The following is a 22,458-nucleotide window of genomic DNA, read 5'->3' on the forward strand; positions in this document are numbered from 1 at the left end:
AGGGAAAATGAAATCACTTCCAGGCAGGCTCGCCCAAGTCCCAGGCTGGGCCAAGCGCCAGGTCTGCTGGTGCCAGGTGGGCATAGTTTCCCCAAATCTTATGGGTCTCAAGTACAAACGAAGGAGGAAACTACCCTCTATCTCTGTAGTTGTTCTGCAACATGTCTACAAGTTGTTTGACACTCTGCCTAACAGTATGGGCATCGAAAAGGCTGTACCTCAGTGATGGAGCACTAGCCTCATACATAGACAGTCCTTGGTTGAAGTTTTAACACCATTCAAGAAAATATATATAGACAGGTAATGGAGGGTCTAATTTAAATCCTTTGGATGAGTTATGAGCTACCTCTGGAGCTAATTTTTCTTCCTTCTCTACTGGGGATCCCACTCAGGGTCCTTCACGTACTAGAGCTATATATACCCTAGTCTCTAATTTCTACCATAAAATGAACGATTGTGTCTGATTTCTAGGAGGAAGTTAGTGCATCTCCTACAGCATCCAGTTGACTCTCCTGGGATACCTGTCTTCTGTATTTGAGCAATACAGGAAACCAGAGGCCTCCATACCTAATGAGGAACCCAAACTAGTTCCCGGAAGTGACCATACGAGGAGGCCTGAGCTGTATGATGGAGATGCTACTACACGTCCCTTGTTAATGCAAATCTAGCCACTAGCTATGTGTGAGAGATAAAAACCAGAATCACCCAGGCAAGCTGTCCAAAGTCCTGACCTACAACAATCAAGAGAGAAAGTAAGTTCGTAACCTCCCTCTCCACTACCCAGCATCAAGGTGATGTATTCTGCAGCAGTGGAGAACTAGAGCAAACCTTAGGCACCTCAAGCCCAGGTTTCCTCTCCAGCCCCTCTAAGAGCCTGGCAAAGTTACCCCCAAAATACACTGTGTGGGATGAAAGGAAGCAAGAAAATATCATTACAATATTCATCCATTCATCCAAAACTTGACTGACCACTCACTGTGTACCAGATTTGTGATTGCACGCATGGACACAAAGACAGCCAGACACACGTATGGCCTTGAGGAAGTTCATGGTCTAGTGAGGGAGACTACGAATTCCTTAACTCTTCACAGCTGAGGCTGTGAGGCACTTGGTAGAACTGCTAGTGCTTTCAAACCCCTTCCGCTCAGTGGGTCTGGAAATGACAGGCAGGGTGGGGCCACTGTTTACAACAATAGGCCTTGTTGACATTTTACTGATGAGAGAGCGTGAAGCCCATACACCTGGTAAGAGGGATGAGTTTAGGAATACTTTAGGATAGCATATATAAACTTTAAAATGTCAACTAAACCTTGGTAGCTGAGAGCTATAGCTAAAAATAGACGGAATGATAAAGGATACCCCACCTAGCACCTTCTTCGGGTCTCTGTTCATGAGCACAGGTGCGCGCGCACACACACACACACACACACAATCTTAAAAAATAAAAAACCCTCCCACCCCTTGCCTACATCAATCCCAAAGTGATGTAGATCAGAGCTTCTTAGCTAATAAAGCCATTTATAAAATACATTAGAGTCAAATTTCATTTCTCTATTCTCTGGGAAGGACGCACCCATGGCACACAGATTCTCGCATTATTACTCCTAAGTGTCAAAGCTCTCATCTGGAGACATAAAGTAGATCCGCAGTTGCCTAGGGCTGGGAGAGAACAAGAGGCGGTGCCGAAAGGAGGCAGGGTTTCTTTGTGGGTGACGGAGATGGCTCCAGGTGATTGTGCTGATGGATGTCCAACTATGAGAACACTGAAGGGCACTGACTAGGAGGACTCTTTAATGGGTGAACAATGTGGCATGTGAATTCATAAAGCTAGAGAAAGAAAACACTCTACCTAATTATGATGGAGATGAACCCTTCTCCAGTAGACACTAGTGCGTTAATGCGCTATGCCCTAAGCCTTCCTTCAGGATTTCGGATCACGCCTGTGAATGTGGCTTCTCATGCAGATGTAACACAGCAACACTCTCAGTATCACAGCGCAAGAGGCTCTAGGCCCTAGGCAAAATCAGTTCTTTATTTTTCCGTCTTTTCCCTAAAAATAAGGAAGGTGAACAGGTATGCTTTAGCCACACACCTCTGACAGGCTCACTGGCTATATTATCTACACAAGTCACTCACCTCTGACAGGCTCGCTGGCTATATTACCTACACAAGTCACTCACCTCTGACAGGCTCGCTGGCTATATTACCTACACAAGTCACTCACCTCTGACAGGCTCGCTGGCTATATTACCTACACAAGTCACTCACCTCTGACAGGCTCGCTGGCTATATTACCTACACAAGTCACTCAATCTCTGCACAGTGCACCAGTTTCTCCACGTGTAAAAGGACAGCACCAACTTTCTTAGGGTTAAGTACAACAGCATGCAAGATGCCTTTAACGGTCCCTCTGGTACTGGAGGCCAGACTGAAGCCCAACATAATTTTATTTTGTTTTGTTTGAGACAGTGTCTTTCTATTATGTAGCTCTGGCTGTCCTGGAATTCCCTATGTCGACCAGGCTGGTCTCAAAGGTATATGCCACCATGCTAAAACATAATTCTTGCCATTATCAGTGTTGTGCTCACAATGGCCTTTCCATGGACTCAAACCAGTAAACTAATGTCATGCTCTTGGGTGTTGAGTGGAAAGAATTAAGAGTAAGATTGTGTATTTCATGATGTGGCACATACCACATGGTGACCACTGCCGCTAGATGAAGTTCCAGCATTTCAACATTGCAGACCACACTTCTCCAGAGTTTTTTACTTTAATTTTTAATGATCCTCAATATTAATGCCTTTCCCTTTGAGAAATTTTGTGTGGGCTTTGGTAAAGGATGAAGATGTGTACAATGGTAGCCTCTCTAAACAAAATAATTCTGTGGAAAAAAATCCCCGCCACTGTGGAACCAGGAATTCCATTGTGCCCTCCTAATTACAGCAAGAACAGGAAAGTTAGAGATTTACTAGACACACCTAATCCCAAGGATGAAATGCCTACAATTCAGATCCAGAGCCTGAGGCCATTAAGATCAAAAGTTCAGCTAATAAATACAGAGAAATCAGAATGGTACAATATAAAAGAAAAAGAGTAAGACATCAGGATCTTCCTTCCCTTTTGGGAGCGTTATGAGGGGAAAAGGTCAATATAGTAAGGCTAAGAAATTATATTATCTGCTCTCCAGAAGTCCTTTTCCCAAGGTCAGGCATTTGGATCAGGGTCTCCATTCCCTTGGGGTTTGAAGAAAGTTTCTGCTTAAGAAAGCACTCATTCTTATATGAAAAGTTTACTTTTAAATTTTACCACCATCTATCTGGTTGATTGGAAGCCATCACTGAACCCTGTTGAGCTGCTGTGCCATCTAGAGTGTGCTTTACACATTAGCACAGAATACGAATGTAGCATGGACCACATGTTCTTCCCGGTGTCTGACTCGGCAACTCACATTATTATCCATGTTTACTGAGCATGGGGAACCTCGGCTTCTAGAAGTCACAGCATTTGGCCAACATTCAAAAGCCAAAAAAGCCAAAAAATGGCACAACCAAGATTTCACTCCAGTTTTTTTTAAGCTCTATACCATTTTTTTCTTTCAACTACATGAAAGCTACTTTGTGGATTTTTACTTCACTTCTTTGATAGCAGTGACTCCTGCCTTGAACATTTTGCTGTGCACTTAGTATTCCAGTTCTAGTCCAGTCCTGGGGAAGTTATTACTGCATTCACAGGTGAAGAACTGGGGTGCGAAGAAGTCCAGCGTTTGAACTCTCCTTAGAGACAGCTGCCAGTTCCCACCCTGGACTCCTGCTCCCTGCTTCTCCAGCTTGCGGAAGGAAAGGATCTGGAGAAAGTGGCACCGTTTACTTTCCTGTCCTCAGAGTGGGCACTGTTTTCACAGATGAGGAACCCAACACTCCCAGAGCTGATTCGGTCCCCTGGCATCATGTGGTAGTTGGAGGAGCTTGTGACTCAGTTTCTCATCCACAGTGCACGCCCCCCCACCCCCATCTCCTCTCAGAGCTTCTCCTAGTAACCAGGGCAGAATCCACAGACTTGTTCCTCTTCTACTTTCAGTAGTTCCAGGATTTCGGGGATTCCAGCCCTTCCCTGCCCTCAGGCCCCTGCTGAGATTTTCCACTGCTTGTAGAGCCAAGGTCTCTAGTGGGAAGCTGCCATGAGAACAGAGCTCTCCAGCTGCTATCAGCAAAGCCTGTACATCCTGCCTGCCAGCTGTGTCCCAGGACACCAGGCTTGTGCCCTCTCCTGACTTAGGGCCTCTGAGAATCCCCTAGATGCATATGTTTGCAGTGGCTTGGTTGCAGCTGTCAGTTCCCAGGATTTTTTCTCCTACGAAACCCTGTTCAGGAGGGCTAACCTCTGTTCCAGCTGCTTTTGGAGCACTGAGGGCCAAAGCCCTGTGCGCCCTGACACTGCTAGGCTTTGGGGGGGGGACGACACATAAGTCATGGGCACAGCTTGATACTTACAATGTTGTCTTAGTTTGGGTTTCTATTACTGTGAAGAGACACCATGACAATGGCAACTCTTTTAGGGAGTGGCTCACTTACAGTTTCAGAGGTTCAGTGTGCTGTTATGTATGTTTTTGTGTGCATATAGATTCGTATGTACATACTAAAGGTACAAGAATGAGAATATAAAAATGTAGATCACAGAAACAAGAATATAGAAATAAAGAAATATAAAGTTGTAAGCCTAGGAGAATGAGAACAGACTGTCAGTAGCCTTTTCAGAGCTTGAGGATTAACTATTAACAGTGAGTTACTCTGCTTTACAACCCATAGCTCTATTTACAAGGCTGAAGCATCTCTCTGCAAACTGAGAGCCTAACACCCCAGCCATCTTTGATTAAAGACAGATATGAGCTGAGTTAAGTTTTAGGAGATAGATATATGACCTCTGGGTTATGCATTATCCCTGCTAAGTGAGACTGGCAGCATCAAAGGAGAGAGCACAGGGCTTCAGTAAACACCGCCTGGAAGTACCAAGGAAGACAACAGATTAAATACAAACACTAGTTTAACTGAAAAACTCTGTTAAGGGAGATTGTAAAGCAAGGCAATCTATATCTGAGTTTTCCTTGGAGATTGTAAAAATTTCTTTGTTCAAACCTACTGCATGGTACACTTTACTGTAAAAAGGTGGATTCAGAAACCGGCCTTTACCACAGCCTTACACAATCCATCTCTGGCTGTGGTTTCAGCTAGCTGATAAGCTTTTTGCGTCCCATAGAGATTTTTTATTTTTCCCCTGGAATCAGGTTTCTGAAATAAAGTTTGTTTCTGGCTTATTAGACTTTGGCGATCTTTCCCCATCTTTGCATGACCCCCCTGGACCCAACACACACTAAATCATCTAAATGATTACTACATTTAGCTAATTACATATCTATCACCTCACTTTTTGTGATGAGACTTCAGAGCTATCCTATTAGCAACTTTCAAGCAACTAACACATTATTATTGCGTCTAGTTGTCAATACTATACATTAGATCTATTATTATTATTCATTTTATAACTATGAACCATCAAATCTGCCTATGTTTAAGTTTCTAAGACCCTCACCAGTTGTTCTCCATAACTGCTGCACGGATTTACACGCACCTCTGCCCTTTTACAACAGTGCACTGCACGGATTTACATGCACCTCTGCCCTTTTACAACAGTGCACTGCAGTTCGAGTGCATTTCCCTGATGATCAGAAAGGACGCGAGGATCTTCCCATGCATCTTTCAGCTATTTGTATGTTACCGTAGGGAAAGTGATGAAGGGGGTAGAGCAATACAAACTTGTAGTTCCGGCCCTCGACAAGTAGAGGCAAGAGGAGTGTGATTATAAGGCCAGCCTGGGCTACATAAAACCCTGTCTCAAGAAAGCAAAAAAGAAAAAGCTTAAAAAGACCAGGTATAAGAACCATGTGTGTGCCACATGACTAGGCCCAGGACTTGGGAGGAGGCAGGAGTCCCAGCATTTGAGAGCAGGAAGCAGGAAGATGAAGAAATAAAGAAAACCTTAGCTGGGGCTGGAGAGATGGTTCAGTAGTTAACAGCACTGACTGCTCTTCCAGAGGACTTGGGTTCAATTCCCAGCACCATTCACAACTGTCTCTAACTCCAAGATCTGACACCCTCATGCAGGCAAAACACCAATGCACATACAATAATATAAATTTTAGAAAATAAATAAAATGTTTTTAAGAAAGAAAGAAAGAAAGAAAGAAAGAGAAAGAGAGAAAGAAAGAAAGAGCTAGGCAGTGGTGGTGCACACCTTTAGTCCCAACACTCAGGTGGCAGAGGCAGGTGGATTGCTGTGAGTTCGAGTCCAGCCTGGTCTACAGAGCGAGTTCCAGGACAGACTCCAAAGCTACAACAGAGAAACCCTGTCTCAAATAAACCAAAAAAGAAAGGGGGGGAGAGGGAGAGGGAGAGAGAGAGGGAGAGGGAGGGAGAGGGAGGGAGGGAGGGAGGGAGGGAGGGAGGGAGGGACGGAAAGAAAGGAAGGAAGGAAGGAAGGAAGGAAGGAAGGAAGGAAGGAAGGAAGGAAGAAGAGATAAAAGAAAGAAAACACCTTAGCTACGGAGGGAGCCTGAGGCCACTGTAGGCTATGTACAACCTGTGGGTTTCTGTTTGGTTGAAGTGTGTATAGGAGACTACTGGACAAAGGAAAATACCTCAGTAGAGTGTGTTTGCCCAGCATGCACTAGACCCTGGGTTCAATTTCTGGCACCACAGAAACCAGGTGTGGCAGCACTGGGGAGGGAAGAGAATCAGAAGAAGTTCAAGGTTAGCGCTGGAGACGTGGCTCAGCTGTTAAAAGCACTTGTCCTTGCAGAGTACCTGGGCTTGGTACCCAGCAGTCACAGAGTGGTTCACAACCGTCTGTAACTCCACTTCTAGAGGCTCCACAGGTAATAGACATCCATGTGATACACATACATGCAAGCAAGACACTCATAGAAATAACATAAATAAGTCTAAAATTTTTTTTTTTTTAAAAAGTTCAAAGTCATCCTTGGCTACACAGCAGCTTCAGTGCCAGTTGGGGCTAGATGAGATCTTGTAAAAAATACAAAAACAAAACAAAACAAAAAAGCCAGAGGTATTCCAGCACTTGGGAAGAGTGAGAACAGGACTGCTACAAGTTCTAGGCCAGCAGGGCTGGTAGGTCAGATCTCATCTCCAAGAGCAAACAGGAAAGGCTGGGCACAGCAACACAGCCTGCAATCTCACAGCGGGAGCACCAGGCGGTTCAGAGCCATCTAGAGCTACACAGGGAGCCTGAGGACAGTCTGGGCGATGTGGGCCCAATTACAAACCATCAAAAACAAAAACAAATTTTAAAACCACCAAGGAGCAAACAAATATAAGACAATCAACCATAACCAAAAAGTAACCGTAAAAACTCTCAACAACTAAGTACTTTTTTAATGGAACTATTTGAGGTGCTTACTTTTTTTTTTTTTCGAGACAAGGTTTCTCTGTAGCTCTGGTGCCTGTCCTGGAACTAGCTCTTGTAGACCAGCAGGCTGGCCTGGAACTCACAGAGCTCCACCTGCCTCTGCCAAGTGCTGGGATTAAAGGCATGCGCTGCCACCACCACCGGGTTGAGGTGCTTGCTTTTGATATTAAGTTATATGAGTCTCATATAAACCGTTATTGTACATAATGACTGACAAATGACTTCTCTATTCTGCTGGCTACCTTGCATTTTATCTACTATCTCCTCTGCCTCTGCTATGCAGTCACCTCTTTGCTTTGATATGCATTAAATGTCATATCCAAAAAATCACTACCAAGGCCAATACCATGGAGTTTTTCTTCTCTATCCTAGGATTTATAAAGCTCCAGACACAGAGTGTGTTTGTACGCTCTCTCTCTCTCCTCTCTCTCTCTCTCTCTCTCTCTCTCTCTCTCTCTCTGTCTCTCTCTCTCTCTTTCTCTCTCTCTCTCATCCATATTGATTGTGTGGGTGGGTGCTTGTGCCTGTAGACACACACGGAAGCCAAGGCAAGAGTGACTTACTACATTGAGCCAGGGTCTCTTCCAAGCCAGAGCTTGCCATCTGAGCTAAGCTGGCTGGCCAGTGAGCTCTCAGGACCCACTCTGTCTTTACCTCCCAGTGTTAAGGTCACAGGCACTCAAATCTATGCACTGCTTTTTATATGGATGGGGGAATTTAAACTCAAGTCCCCAGGTCCTCATTCTACAGGGAAAGTGCTCTTACCTGCCAAGCCATCTCCCCAGCTATCAGGTCTTACTTATAAATTTTAAGCCAATTTTCAGGTGGGTTTTATGTGTGGTATAAGACTTATACCATTCTTTCCCATGGATTATCTTGCTTCTTCATTTATTAAAGACACTGTCTATCCCTTTCGCCACTGCATATTTTGACACCTTAAAGATTAGCTGACAATGCATGTATGAGTTCATTTCTGGACTTTCTATTCCGACACACTGGCCTGTCTATATGTCTTGTTTTCTAGGCTAACACTACACCGTCTTAATTCTAGTTTTGTAACATAACTTAAAATCAGGTGTTGTGGTACCTTTAGTGTGTCTCTTCTTGCTCAAGAGTGCTTTAGTTATTTGTGGTCTTTTATGGCTCCATCAGTTTTAGGATTTTTTTTTTAACTTAAAAAAAATCTTCTCACTGGGCGGTGGTGGTGCTCACCTTTAATCCCAGACAGGCAGATCTCTGTGAGTTCAAGGCCAGCCTGGTCTACAAGAGCTAGTTCCAGGACAGGCTCCAAAGCTACAGAGAAACCCTGTCTCGAAAAACAAAACAAAACAAAACAAAAAATCTTCCTAGGGAACAAATAATTCTGGAAACCCTTCTGCAGAAACAACCTGTTTCTGGGAGAAATGCACTGAAATTCTGATGAGGACAGAGCTGGATGTGCACACGGCTTTGGGTAACGTGGACACCTTGGCCGCACTGATTCTATCAGGCAGATTCTTCTTTTTTTTTTTTTTTTTTTAAGATTTATTTATTTATTATGTATACAGTGTTCTGTCTGTATGCTTGCTGACCAGAAGAGGGCACCTGATCTCATTGTAGATGGTTATGAGCCACCATGTGGTTGCTGGGAATTGAACTCAGGACCTCTGGAAGAGCAACCAGTGCTCTTAACCTCTGAGCCATCTCTCCAGCCCAGGCAGATTCTTTAGATGGCTTGGCGCAGACACAGTCCTGAACAAACAGGGTTCACACTCAGAGGTCCTAGTGGTCATGATTCCTCATCAGATGAGGGTACCTTCAGCGTGCATGCCAGGTTGGAGCAGGCATTGCTTCCTTTCTCTCAGAAGAGTAACAACGCTGTTGGGGCAGCTGGCCCAATCCCTGCGTTCAGGGGCGTGGCTGCGCCAGCGGAGTAGGATACCCTTAAAAAGGATCGGGGCGCCGGGAGGAGCCCCGTTTGCTATCCCCCGCGTTACTTTCTGCTCCGCTGGACCCTTGGTTCTGTAAGTTCCCTTATTTCCCCTTTTATTAAAACTGATTTATTATAAAAGGACTATTTTGGTTATTTCCAAACCCCTCCGACCGCCGGTACCCGCCGGTACACAACGCCTTTTCTGTGAGCATGGCTGCAGGCCAAAAGATGCCCAGGGAGCTAAGCAGACACACTCCGAAGTGTCGGGGACCTCACCCACAAGGCAGAGAGATGGCCTCAAAGTATCTGGAGAAAAGGTCTTAGGAAAAACACTAACTGGACAAGCTGCCCCAGAGTGCAGACCTAGATCATGTGTTAGTCTCTGAGAGAACACAGAGGAGCTCTGCCATATCTGTCTACAGGAATACACACATACTCCAAGGGCTACAGTGGCCAGAGATGGGCTCTTCTGCTTCACCTTGTGTCACCAGAGCTGTCACCTCTTTGAGCCTCCCTTTCTTATCTCTAGCATCTGGTGTTTCACAAGACTGAACTAAATGAGATTAAGAAATGTGAAAGGCAGGCAGCTGTGGTAGAGCTCAAGCAGTCCGAATGCTCGGGAGGCAGAGGCAGGAGGATCTCTGTGAGCTTGAGGCCAGCCTGGTCTACAGAGCGAGTTCCAGGACAGTCGTGGATGCACAGGTGTTTTTATCATACTGCTTGGCAATCTAGACTCTGATTCTAAAAGCCTTCATTATGGCCACGGCCAAGCACACCTGGTCTTCAGTCAGTATTTGTTCACCGCTCCCTGAAGATGACGTCATGGGAGAGAGGCCCTTAACACAGGGCAGACAGCAGCTAGTGAAACCCCAGTATCCTTGTGAGGATTTCAACAATGCATTACGTGACACACAAGGCAGAGGGATCTGAGGCCCTAACTGGGCATGTGAAGCATTCACAGTCAGATGGAACAGGAGAAAAGCAATGCCCACTATCCCTTACTAGATGAGGCAGCTGGTGCTCACAGGTATGAGGGACGTGCGCAGGGCTGGCCACCTGTACAGGGCTGCTCTACTCGACACTAGAAGACTCTACCCACCCTCCACCTCCTCATTCTCTCTAAAGAGATCAACCCCACCCCCACCCCCAGGATGTAACCTTTCCTCATCAGGGCCCACGGGCAGGAGGAGCACAGGCCCTGAGGAGAGCAGGTAGGGAGGATAAGGAAGTTAACTAGGCCAGGTTTCCAGAAGGGTTGCTTCTCTAAGCCTGACCCTGTGGCTCTCTGCTTAGAGCCGCCAGGCTAAAGCCTGGACTCATTGACAGCCACGTGCGGACTCCTGCCCTGCATGACACAAGCCCACACGTACCCTTGAATCCTCAGGGGCACCGAGCCTCTCCAGCCTCTGCACCACCCCCAACTGCTCAGAAGCCCTGAGGCCCATAGCCTGTTTGGTATAAGCCTCTCCAAACCACTTCTCACCTGCTTCTGCACCTAGTGCAGACAACAGACATTCATCTAGCAACCAGACTCTTAAGCTTCCTGAAGGCAAGGACTATGTCTGCCACTTCTGTTTGGTATCCAGCACCCACCTCATACATGCTGATAAACTGAGATAAAAGACCATTTCTTGAGTTGAAACTGAGTTGCATGAGAGCTGTGCTGTTCCTCACAAATCCTGAGCTGAGGAACACAACAGATCCAATGAGCTCTTCACAAAGAGAGATGAGCTCTCCACCAGTTCTCAGCACCTTCCTGACAATTCTAGCTGTGGAAAAGGCCCAGGTGGACACGGGTCAACTGGGCACATGTGGCCTTTGTTTCTCACTCCCTTCATAGTGATAGCCATGGACACCTGCACAAGGGCAGGCGTCTGTGGACTACATACTCCCACTTAATGCACGGCCAGTCACAGGAGTTTCAGATTTAGGTGTGGTAGTTGACAAGCCAGGTGTGGCATGGTGATGCACACCTGCAGGCCTTTGATCCCACTTGTGAGGCAGAAGCAGGTGATCTGCGTTCCAGCCAGCCAGAGTAGCATGGTAAGACATTATATCAAAGGAAGGAAGGAAGGAAGGAACGAAGGAAAGAAAGAGACGCCAACAGTCATGCCACCTGGTTTAGACCATGTACTTCAATGCCAGAATCCTTGGCTATCATAAAACTATGACCACTGAACCTAGGAAGCACACTTCCAAGCAACATGTTCACACTGTATATGCAATTTGTTTCCAAGTGGAAGGTGCCTGCCCCATCCCTCCTCACAAGACTGCTGGCTGTGCCCATTTCTTTGGGCTGGGCTTTGCTTGTTTTGGTAATTCTAACAAAGTCTTACCATGCCCTGGGTGTTGTGAAAATTTCTTCCTAACAGACACATGCAGGGAAAGTTGGCGTCACACCTAAAGCTGCTACCCAGCTATGGATGACTCCATCTGTTTGGGAATATGGCTGAAGAAACCTGCTAAGGCACCGGAAGGAAGCTGTCTTTCCAGTGCTGTGAAGAAACCGACTGGACGGTAGTCAGGCCTGTGACACTGCAGCACGCCATTATGTAACTGCCGCTAAGAGCCACCCTGCCTTTTTTTTAGGCGACCAAAATTTCCCTCAAACTTCATTTAGAACCTACTGACTTTCTTTCAAGCAAGAAAAAGAGAGAAGACGTGTAGGCAAACTCGGGATGTGACGGCACAGAAGTGTGAACTGCACAGCTACCCACCTAGTTTAATTTCTTCTTCCTGCTCGCATCGCTTCAGGTTTTTCACTCTTGATTAATCAGTGTGGAAGTCTAGAAACCAGAAGAAAAGAAAACAAGATTAGAGTCAGGCACGCTCTGGCTAGAAACTGGAGCAGCCTTTGGGAAGACAAGCTTGCACTATCTGTTAACATGGAATGAGCACCTTTGTGTGAACCCAGAGGTCAGGAATAGGTTCAGAGATACACTCCAACAAGTAAAAGATACTGTGTGGAATTAACTGTCTGTATGGGATGGAGTTAAATTCCTGGGTGTCAGTGTGCCAAAACACCACACAGCCATTTCAAAGTATAAAGAACTGACATGGAAAGAAGTTTATGTTTAATTGCTTAAGAGTATCGTAGCCTGGCAGTGGTGGCGCACACCTTTAATCCCAGTACCCAGAGGCAGAGGCAGACAGATCTCTGAGTTTGAGGCCAGTCTGGTTTACAGAGTTACTTCCAGGATAGCAGGAAGAAAAAATTGTGAAATTGCATATATTACTGCTGCTCTTTTGTGGGGAACAATCTTCCTATGTAGTTCCAACTGGCCCTACAATCTCCTCCTCAGTGTGAGGTGAGAGGTGTGTGATGCACACAGTTACCTACACACCTACATGGAACAGTAAGACGCATTTGTTCTTACTCTTTGGGGCAGGTGTGGAGTGGTGGTGGTAAGGACCAAAACAGAAAAGGGCTTCCATTCCACTATTCTGTTTTGGTTTTTTGAGACATGCTCCTGCCTAGCTGGACTTCTCTGTGTTGGCATGCAGATTTCTGTGAACTTAAGGTCAGCAAGGCTACAAAGTGAAAGCCTGTCTAGTCAATACATAAAGCCTACAAAATAAACTCCCTCCCTTCTGGGAAGCCCATTCCATCCAGCCCTGGGAGTGGCTGGCCTCTGGGAAGAGGATGCTTCAGACCATTGATTGCATCTGCTCACTGGCTGCTCCCAGCAGATGCTCTGGCTTCCATATCCCACAAGACCAGGAACCCAGATAAGAGTGAAAAATGTGAATACTGTTTGAATCATTTTTTTAAGATTTTATTTATTATGTATACAGTGTTCTGTCTGCATGTCCGTTTGCATGCCAGAAGAGGGCATCAGATCTCATTACAGATTGTTGTGAGCCACTATATCATTGCTGGGACTTGAACTCAGGACCTCTGGAAGATCAGACTGTGTTCTTAACCACTGAGCCATTTCTCCAGCCCTGTTTGAATCATTTAGACAAAGGAGAAAGCAGAGGAAATGATAGAAATTAAGAGTGAAAGATGCCAAGTGCTCATCATAGTTGCCAAGGGAACTGCCTAACTGCATCAGCCTTCCAGAGTTCCCTGGAGGGCCTCTTCTCTCCTCTGCTTCAGGGCTTTGCTTCTAACTTTTTCTTAATTGATAATAAAGATTTCAATAAAATAGCAATGACCCCCCCATCTTCACATACCCTCACTGCACTCAACCTCCATCCTCCGTACTTCTTCATGGCAGCAGCCACCACATAGCAGGAGGCCCTGCTGTGCTGTAAACTTCAGCAGTCTCGTTCCCCTCCCTATGCTTTGCCTACACCAGCCTTCGTTCAGCTTCCCTAACATTCCACAGGCTTCCCGCCTCTAATCGTCTTGCTTGGGTGCTCCTCTCCCTGCCTGGGTTAGTCTTCAGGCTCCATGGACGCCTTAACCTCGCTCTCTGCATCAATGCCTTCTGAAGCCATTTAAACACCACCTCTTTGAGGAAGCCCTGGCCCACACTCTCCTGTATCTCAGCGTGTTCAAGCAGTCCGAACACCTATTCTTGCTCTGGGTGAATTAATTTGAGAAGGGCCACTCCTGTTTTCTCTTACACCATTCCTCTCTCACCACGCCCAGTGCAGGCAATGAATGAATACTGGCTGACCACATGAATATGTTATCAACATGAACTGAAAGGGAGGCTTCAACACTGTAGCTCCTGCCTTCCCAGGCTTGCCGTCACTCTTGGACCTCTCTTGGGACACATGACAACAAGGTTTTTTGTTTTGTTTTTTGGGGTTTTTTTTTGTGTGTGTGTGGAAACAGGGTCTTGGGGGTGGGGGAGGCAGGGTTGAGACAGGGTTTCTCTGTGAAACAGTCCTGGCTATCCTGGAACTCACTCTGTAGACCAGGTTGGCCTCAAACTCACTGAGATCCACCTGCCTTTTCACCCCCGGGCACTGGGATTAAAGGTGTGCACCACCACTGCCTGTCAAAACAGGGTCTTTTTGTAATTGAGCATTTATTCCTCTATCAGACTGTGGGAAATTAGAAATCTTATTCTTGGGAGGCTGGCTCAGTAATTATGTTCAGATCCTGGCACACATATTAGGTAGCTCACAAAAGCCAGTATGCATATAACTCCAGTTTCAAGGAATGTGACACCCTCTTCTGACCCCATGGGCTTCAACACATACTCACACATTAATTTTATTCTGAGTTAATCATATTTATGCTTATATTTATTTCTTTTTCTATTCATTTATTTAGTTGAGATGGGGTCTCTCTACATAGCCCTGGAAATCACGACCTTAACCAGGTCTGCCTCCAACTCAGAGTTCCACCTGCCTCTGCTTCTTGAGTGGTGGGAGTAAAGATGTGCATCACACCTGGCTTACTTTTATTTCTTTAACCCCAGGAAGGGTTTTTTTTGGGGGGGAAGGGGTTGTTTTTAATTTCTTGTTGTGTTTTTTTTGCACATTTAATTGCTAATTTTATTTATGTGTGTGCCTCCTATATGTATGTGTGTGTTTGTGTGTGTGTATGTGTGTGTGTAAGAGAGAGAGAGATGGGGGCAGAATAAAGCTATGATCCAGATACTTTCTAAGTCATCATTCAAAATTTTTCAGTAACCCTATAGTTGGCGACCATCTTGGCTGGTGACTCTGTGTGTGTGTGTGTGTGTGTGTGTGTAAAAGCTTTTTTATAATTTTGGTTGTGAGCCTAGCCTTTAATGGCTGAGCCATTTCTTCAGTCCAAGAAGCTTTTTTAAAAGATCTTGGCCAGGGCCAGGAGTGCATGCCTTTAATTCCAGCACAGGGATTTGAATTTGAGGCTAGCCTGGTCTTCACATCAAACTCCAGGCCAGCCAGGGCTACATAGTGAGACTCGGTCTCAAAACAAATTAAAATAACTAAAAATTTAAGTCTTACCCCCTTCATAGTCTCAGCACAGCACCATTCAGGAGGCCTACCGCCCAGATTTTAACCAGCAGGGCAGGACAAATGGAGGTGGCAGCCCCTACCCACTGAGATGGTAGTTCTGCCTGTATGTGAACAATACCAGAACATGCATGCCTCCAAGATACACAAATGCACAAGACACTAGGCCCAGGGAGAAACATGATAGTGTGAGGAGAGGAAGGTAAAGGGGAACTTAGACACCACAGAGTGGAACCACGGAGCGAAACCACAGAGTGGTGATTTAAATATTTTTCTGCACCATCTAGTTTTCCTTCCTTAAATATGTTTGAAGTTTGTAACTAGGGAAGGAAGAACATCACAATAAAAAACAATATAACAATAAAAGAACATCACAATAAAAACACAATATAAAAACAAACCCACAGAAAATCCACTGGTAACTTGAGATTCCAAGTCACCCATCCCTATAGTGGGGTTCCCAGTCTTGGGCCATTCCTGTATTGCAAGAAAGAGTTCCTTCTATTCCTCTGAAGCACAGGGGACAGGAAGGTGAAGGAGCACGTGCATGGGCTGCAGCAGCTGCTGCCAGCTGTTCCCATTACAAGAGCTGCAAAGCTGTTGGCACAGGAACTGGAGAGGGCGTGGGCTCAGAGCAGCTGGAGCTCAAGCCTCTGCAGGGATCCATGGCCCAGCGCGCACAACCCCTCCACATATTTCACTTGGACCACTTGGCACATACCACAGCAACTGCTCACTCCCCTGCTGTCTTCCCTGAATCACAGGGCTTAGGAAGTAGTCCTGTGGTGGAGTGCTTGCCTGGCAAGAACTTGGTTTAAATATCAATGTTTCATTAAAAAAAAAATACAAACAAACAAAATCAACCAAACAAACCACAGTAACAACCCAGGAATTGTGTGGATTTTGAGCAGGGTCTAGTAGCATATGCTACCATACTATAATTTCGAGCACGAGGGAGGAAGAGGTAGAGGAAAGATTAGTAAAGGCCAGCTTCAGCCATCAGTGAGTTTGAGCCAGCTGAAAAGATTCTGTCCCGAAAAGAAGAGGGGTGGGAAGGAAGAGAAAACAACTAAAGCTGGGTCTGTAATCACCGATCCCTCCAGCCCAGTGCTCAGTATCAGGACTGTGACAGCCAGCCCTAACCTAAACTGCCTGGGGGTAGCGGTAGGGGTGGAAGGAACCACTCTATCCCAGTCATTAAGGATACTTCTTTTCATTTTCCCTGGGTGGTCTGGTCTGGTTTGTTGACACTTATACAGTACTGCCTGTGATGGCTAAGGAACCTAACCCAGCACCAGACACCCCTAAAAGCTGTTGACCTTTGTCCTGAAATGCCTGTGGGATCCTAGTGGCCTGCAGGTGCTAGCCAGGGGAGATAAGAAGTAATTAAGCAGTTTGCTCTGGCTTTGGTACTTATGGCTCTGGCTCTGGGATGAAGGTCTCTATCACTGTACAAAGGGGGATGACAAACAACCGAGGGGAGGGAAGTCTTTTTTCTCCTCCAGCTGTTGTCCTTCTGCTAGCAGTAAGAATAATTCATTTAGTCTAAATCTGAATTGAGTCTGTCTTTGGTCTTTCCCAGCAGATTCAAACTCTTTGAGCCCCTCAACTCACATTTACAGAGTTACTAGAAGGACCACTCTATAAGGAAGGCACTGCCCAGAGCTGACCTAGAGCTCTCACAAGTGTGTCCTTTCTCTGGGGGCTCCAAAGGTCCATTATCCTGTCCTAAAGAGCCAAATGGAAGCAGGAATTTCTTCGAACACCAACAAAGCTTCTCTTACATTTGGGAACTGCTGGCTCTGTAGAGTATTATGTTCTAATCTGCCATTCAAAATCTACTGGCCTTACAGTGAGTGCAACTCCCAGGGAAGCCAGGGTGTTTAGAGGGAGCAAGGCCACTGTCCTAAGCACCGCTGAAGGGTTTCCAGGAGGTGGTAAGCACAGCCGTGAGCCTTGAGTAATAACTGTTTGCAAGAGTTTCCACCTCTGACTGTGCTTAGCAATCATGTCTGGCGCCTGAGCTCAGCTGAGGAGAGTAGGTAGGCTCAACTTCTTACAGGCGCGGCTGCCAGGCCAGGGCTCTCTGCTCCCAGGCAGAAGCACCCACCATTTCTTCCTGCCTCCGTGCTGATGGCTGACTTGAAGGTCAGAATTAGGTGTCTAGGTGACCAAAAGCAGCCCGGAAGCCTGGTTTGTAGAGCCAAGAGGCAGTACTGAGGAGCCTGACATAAACACTATCCTACGAGTCCACCAACATCCTCCTACGTGTAGTAAAGCGTCTAGCACATGCACTTCCGTTTTATTTAGTTGTTTTGTCATTTTGGTGATGGTGGCTGTGGTGGCACTGGCTTGGAACTTACTCTACATAGGTTTGAGTCTAAGGATAGCCTAAAATTATAGCATGGCAATCCTCCTGCCTTAGCTTTGCAAGTGCAGGGATTACAGGTGTGAATTACCATGCCCAGCTGGAGAGTTTGGTACCAATCTACAGGTGCTAACTTAATGTATTTCATCCACCCCCACAACACCCTGTTTGGGGTTTGGGTGTGATCCCAGCTTTGCCTGAAGGCTGACAGGTTCTCAAGGAGGAATGAGGTCTGCCCAGGGCATCTGGGCTAAGGAGTGAAGTGTGCTCTACTGCCTTCCCACCAAACTCGAGATTGAAAGCACCAGCAGACTAGACACACCAAGTCCAGGGATTACAGAATCCCATAGTGGTGAAGGGCCAGGAGCAGACAGCAGACTATAATGTATAGCAAACTAAGTGGGGAAAGGTAACAAACATATGTCCATGGCCTAAGCTGTGGGTTTAGACTAAAACACTACTCTGCCTTCTGACTTTGGTACAATACCCCTCTCAAGCAGACAGAGAAACTGAGCCCCAGGGAGGTGATATGGATGGGACGGCAGCGGGCAGAGACAGACTACTCTCATTCAGCACTCTATCACCTGCAAGAGGTGAGAATCTGATAAAGTTGCTCCCCATCTCTGTAGCTCTTTCTGGAAGATGGAAAAACCTCTGCATCAGTGCTGTGAGGATGAAAAGGAATCAGCTGAGATGCCCAGCCTTGCATGTAACACACACTCGAGGAAGACAGGAAACCCACACAGGAGCTCAACACAGAACTCTCTTCCTATTCCCAAGATGCCCTAAGCTCACCACCAGGGGGCACGTATCAGGAAAAGTCCTGTAATGGCGCTCTGATAGCGCAAACAAGAAACTAAAGCCATGCTCACCTTGCACATGAAGAAGACGCGCCACTCACCACTTTCCATCCCGCTTCCTGGCAGAGACCGGCTACCCCGTCCCAACCTTTCAAAGCGTCATGGCCTCATTTCCTCCTGAGAAAGAGGGATGATCCCCATCCAGAGTCCCCAGCTCTAGGGCCCACGTTGTGGGCTGAGGCATTGAAGAAAGGCCTCCCAGTGCCCTTGCTACAAGGTAGAGTCCATCTTGTATGGCAGAGCCACTGGGAAGTCTGCAGCTTTAAGATATGCCCAGCTGCTGGGAGAACTCTCCCTCTAACCCGGACCTTACTTCAAACAGTTTCCAAACAACACATCCTCCAGAGGCTTAGGGTCTCTGATGGCCCTAAAGATAAAGAATTAACAAGACCCGGAACAACAACTGACTTTTGCTTTTGTTTGCATCCCAGCTGCGGACATCCTTTCCCTGCAGCAGCGGAGGCTGAGACACTAGATAAAAAGAAAGGGCACGAGGCAAGAACAGGGAATTTCCCCTCCATCTCTCATCTCTCTTGTTAAATGAAGACCTAGGGTGGCAGGTTTTACGTTGGAATGGAATTGTGAGGCTGAAAAGATGTCTCAAGCAGTTAAGAGCACTTACTCCTCTTCCAGAGGACCCAGACTTGGCTCCTAGTTCTCAAGTAGCTCACAAACACCTTTAACTCCAGTTCCAGGGGGTCCTATCAATGCCCTCTGGCCTCCAAGGGTTCTGACGTAAATGCCATTAAACCTGACTTTTTCCTATAAGCTAGGGATCCAAACTCAGGTCCTTGTGCTTACACAAGCAAGGACTCTTTATTCACTGAGCCACATATCCTGCCCAGTGTCCTCTTGATTTTCCCACTCAGCCAGTTTTTAGCCATTTGAAATACCAAAAACCTAGGGCACTTTGCTTCAAAAGCTATAACGGTCACCCTCAGAAGAAAAGAAACATACACACAATCACCTGGTTTTGTCCCTTCATTTAGATACGAAACAGGTCCAAGTGTGTCAAACACTTGTGAAGATCACATGTTTTCCTTGGATGGCTCTTTACTACATGGTGACTTTATTTTTTGTGGTGCTGGGGATGGAAGCCTGGGAGTTCATGTACATGGTAACAAGTGCTCCACGCTGAGCTACACCTATTCTATCACTGGTTTTGCTTTCCAAGGCTAGATATTTCCATTTTAGTTACAACTTCTCAAATATATTTAACCTGTGAGGCTCAAAACTGTCTGTAACTCTACTTCTGCAGGCACTGGGCACGAAAGTGGTATAGGCAGATACTGAGTATACATGCAGGCAAAACACTCATACACATAAAAAATATAGTAATTTTCAAATATCAAATCTATTTAATCTGATAATTGGGAAGATAGGCCACAGCATGCCATAAGCCATCTCTAGTCACCTGAGGACCTCAGTTGAGAACCACAGAGGGACCTAGAGGTAACAAGGGCCCCTCCCTTCCTCTCTGCAAAGTGACATGCCTTTGTTTAAAAACCTGAAAACAGGCTCCAAGAGAAGGAAAGCATAAGGGTTTATATGGTCAAGGAAGAGAGCACAGAGTCAAGGTCCAAGATCACTCCTTCTGAGCCTGGACTCTCCACACAATTGCTACAGCATACGGGAATGCCTTTGTGAACCTAAACAAGTTGGTATCCGAAATTTAACATACAACCAGCACTTGAGAGGTGGAAACAGAAGGATTAGGAGTTTTAATATACCAATTTTATATGTGTGAGATATGTCTTTTAAGAATTTGTAAAACTTCTTAAATTGGAATTTTAAAAAACCTTTGTAATTATAAAACTATTAAAATTTTACAGATAGTAATTTCTAGAGTCAGACTTGGCTTTTCAGTCTGTATATGGGCAAGGAGGGGCCCTGAAGGCTGTGGAGACTGACGAAGCTACATGCTGAGAGTCTCCAGTGCAGATGGAGCCTACCTACTCTGCAGCCCTGGACAGCTGCGGAGAAAGCAGTAATGTCTGGAGCAAGTGTCCATGCATCACAGCACAGAAACAGACCTTTTGTGGGAGGCAGGCTGGGCTGGGGTAGACAAGGCAGTGCAGTGGTACTCACAGGGGCCAAGTCTCTTCCACGGGCAGAGGTCCTGGTCAGAACGGAAGGTAAGAAGCCAGGGTTTAAGGAGGGCCGTGCAGAGCAGCAGGCAGCTTGTTCCTGCCCTTTCTCTCTCTGTCTTCTAAATGAAAAGCACTTCGAAGTTTTAGAGGGTGTTTCCCACGTCTCAGGCCAAGTAAGTCCCCATTTGTTGTAATCCAATTCTCGGCCTGATGATGTCAACCACTCAACCCACTTGCTCAGTTTCCATCTCTGTCCACGGGAGAGATCTATTTCCTTTGGACAATGAGCCAGGAGGCTGTAACTGTATCCCAGGCCCGTCACATTTGTCAAACATCCTTCCTTCAATTTTCAACACCGAGGCCTCAGTGACAAAAGGCTTCCTATGTGGCTGGTCAGTCCCAGGCCTCCAGGCATTTAGTCACTGGGGATGACTGTGGCTGCCTGCGCTCTGCTGTGCTTCCATCCATTTCTTTGGTGTGTAATGTGCTAAATTAGGCAGGAAACCTCTCTATGCCTCCTCCATCTCTGCCTCTCTGCCCAGTCCTCTAAGTCTTTCATTTCTTCAGCTTTCTAGGAACATGCTAGGCACAGTATGTATGTCCTTATGTCCTATGCACACACACAGGGCAGGCTAGGACACGCTGGAGAACTGGCTTCAGGTCTTGACCCTGGCTCAAGCAAGTCACTGGACCTTCGTTTCATCAGTGAAATGATACATGGGTTTCTTTCCTGCCTGAAATCCCACTGCAAGCCAGTGTGTGTAGAGCTTATTACCAAATGTATCTTGGATCATTTTACTCCAGGCTGCCAGCCACACGCCTGAGCAAAAAGAAACCCCTTCTTCCATAGATTCAAGATGCCTGCCTGGATTTGTGGGCTTCTGAGCCCTCACAGAAGAGAGAGCTAAAACATTTCTCTGGGAGAAAATTCAAAAGAATTCACTGAAGGCGTCCCAGGGGACGTGAAGAGAGACAACATAAACTACTAGATAAGATAAACAAGTATGAGAATGTAACTGTCCTTAGGGACAAACCCAGCAATGGTCAGGCTAGATAACAAGAATGTTGCATCTGCAGAGTACTCCGTCAGGGAAATGGGGAAACCTCTCTACTCTTCCCTGTGAGAAGCAAGGAGACCTGGGCAGGGACTGTGAGCAGCCTCAGGAATCAGAATCAGGATCAGTAGGGTCTGAGCCCTACATAACACTCTCTGTCTCTGTCTCTATCTGTGCATGTGTGTCTGTTTTCCTAACTGTAAAATGGGATGCTAGTGGCTTCATTTTAGAATTCTGAGAAGTGATCCTTACAAGAAGACCAAGACAGCAGACAGTGCAGACTGAATACTGGGCAGATTGTTGTACATCATCTATTTTGATTCTCACGACACCCCTAGAAGAATTATTATTATATTCTTCCCTCAATAAGATGAAGCAGAGAAGTTATGTGATAAGCCTGAAGTCACAGAGCTCAAAAACAAAAGGGCCAGAATTAGAAACCATGGCTCTTAGCTCCTGACTAAGTCAGAATGAATGCACACATGTGCCAATGCTATTCTTAAAACAGACATCCCACCCAGCCTGATAAAGGGAACAAACCAGTCCATTAAGTCAAGGGGTGGGCTTATTGGCTTTGCTACCAAAATGCTGGGTGGTTTTAACTGCTTCTACCCAAAGCGAGAGAGCCAATCTATGTGCATGTTATTTCCATGGGGACAGGAAGTTATGGAACTCTGCTGGACACAGACTGTGGCCCTTTGTAACTAAATAGGAATTTTAATTAGTTCTCAGAAAACTCTGATGCTTATCAGTACTCAAGCAAACAGGCTCTTCATGGGAGGATGTCGGCCAA

The 22,458-nt window shown here is 46.1% G+C and overlaps 1 protein-coding gene across 4 annotated transcripts in view; it reads right to left on the reverse strand.

Annotated features, from left to right (window-relative positions):
- The window catches only part of Pkig (cAMP-dependent protein kinase inhibitor gamma), a 67,240-nt gene that overhangs the window by 14,865 nt on the left and 29,917 nt on the right, over positions 1–22,458 (reverse strand). For 3 of the 4 annotated variants that reach the window (XM_038330435.2, XM_038330437.2, XM_038330438.2), the window contains one exon: positions 12,109–12,177. The gene's annotated coding sequence lies outside the window, so the exon portion shown is untranslated. Of the gene's footprint in view, positions 1–12,108; positions 12,178–20,608; positions 20,744–22,458 lie in introns of those variants that run through there. The other variant, XM_038330436.2, reaches the window with a different exon arrangement.

This window comes from Arvicola amphibius, chromosome 5 (genome assembly GCF_903992535.2).
Source record: "Arvicola amphibius chromosome 5, mArvAmp1.2, whole genome shotgun sequence".
Classification (NCBI taxonomy): domain Eukaryota; kingdom Metazoa; phylum Chordata; class Mammalia; order Rodentia; family Cricetidae; genus Arvicola; species Arvicola amphibius.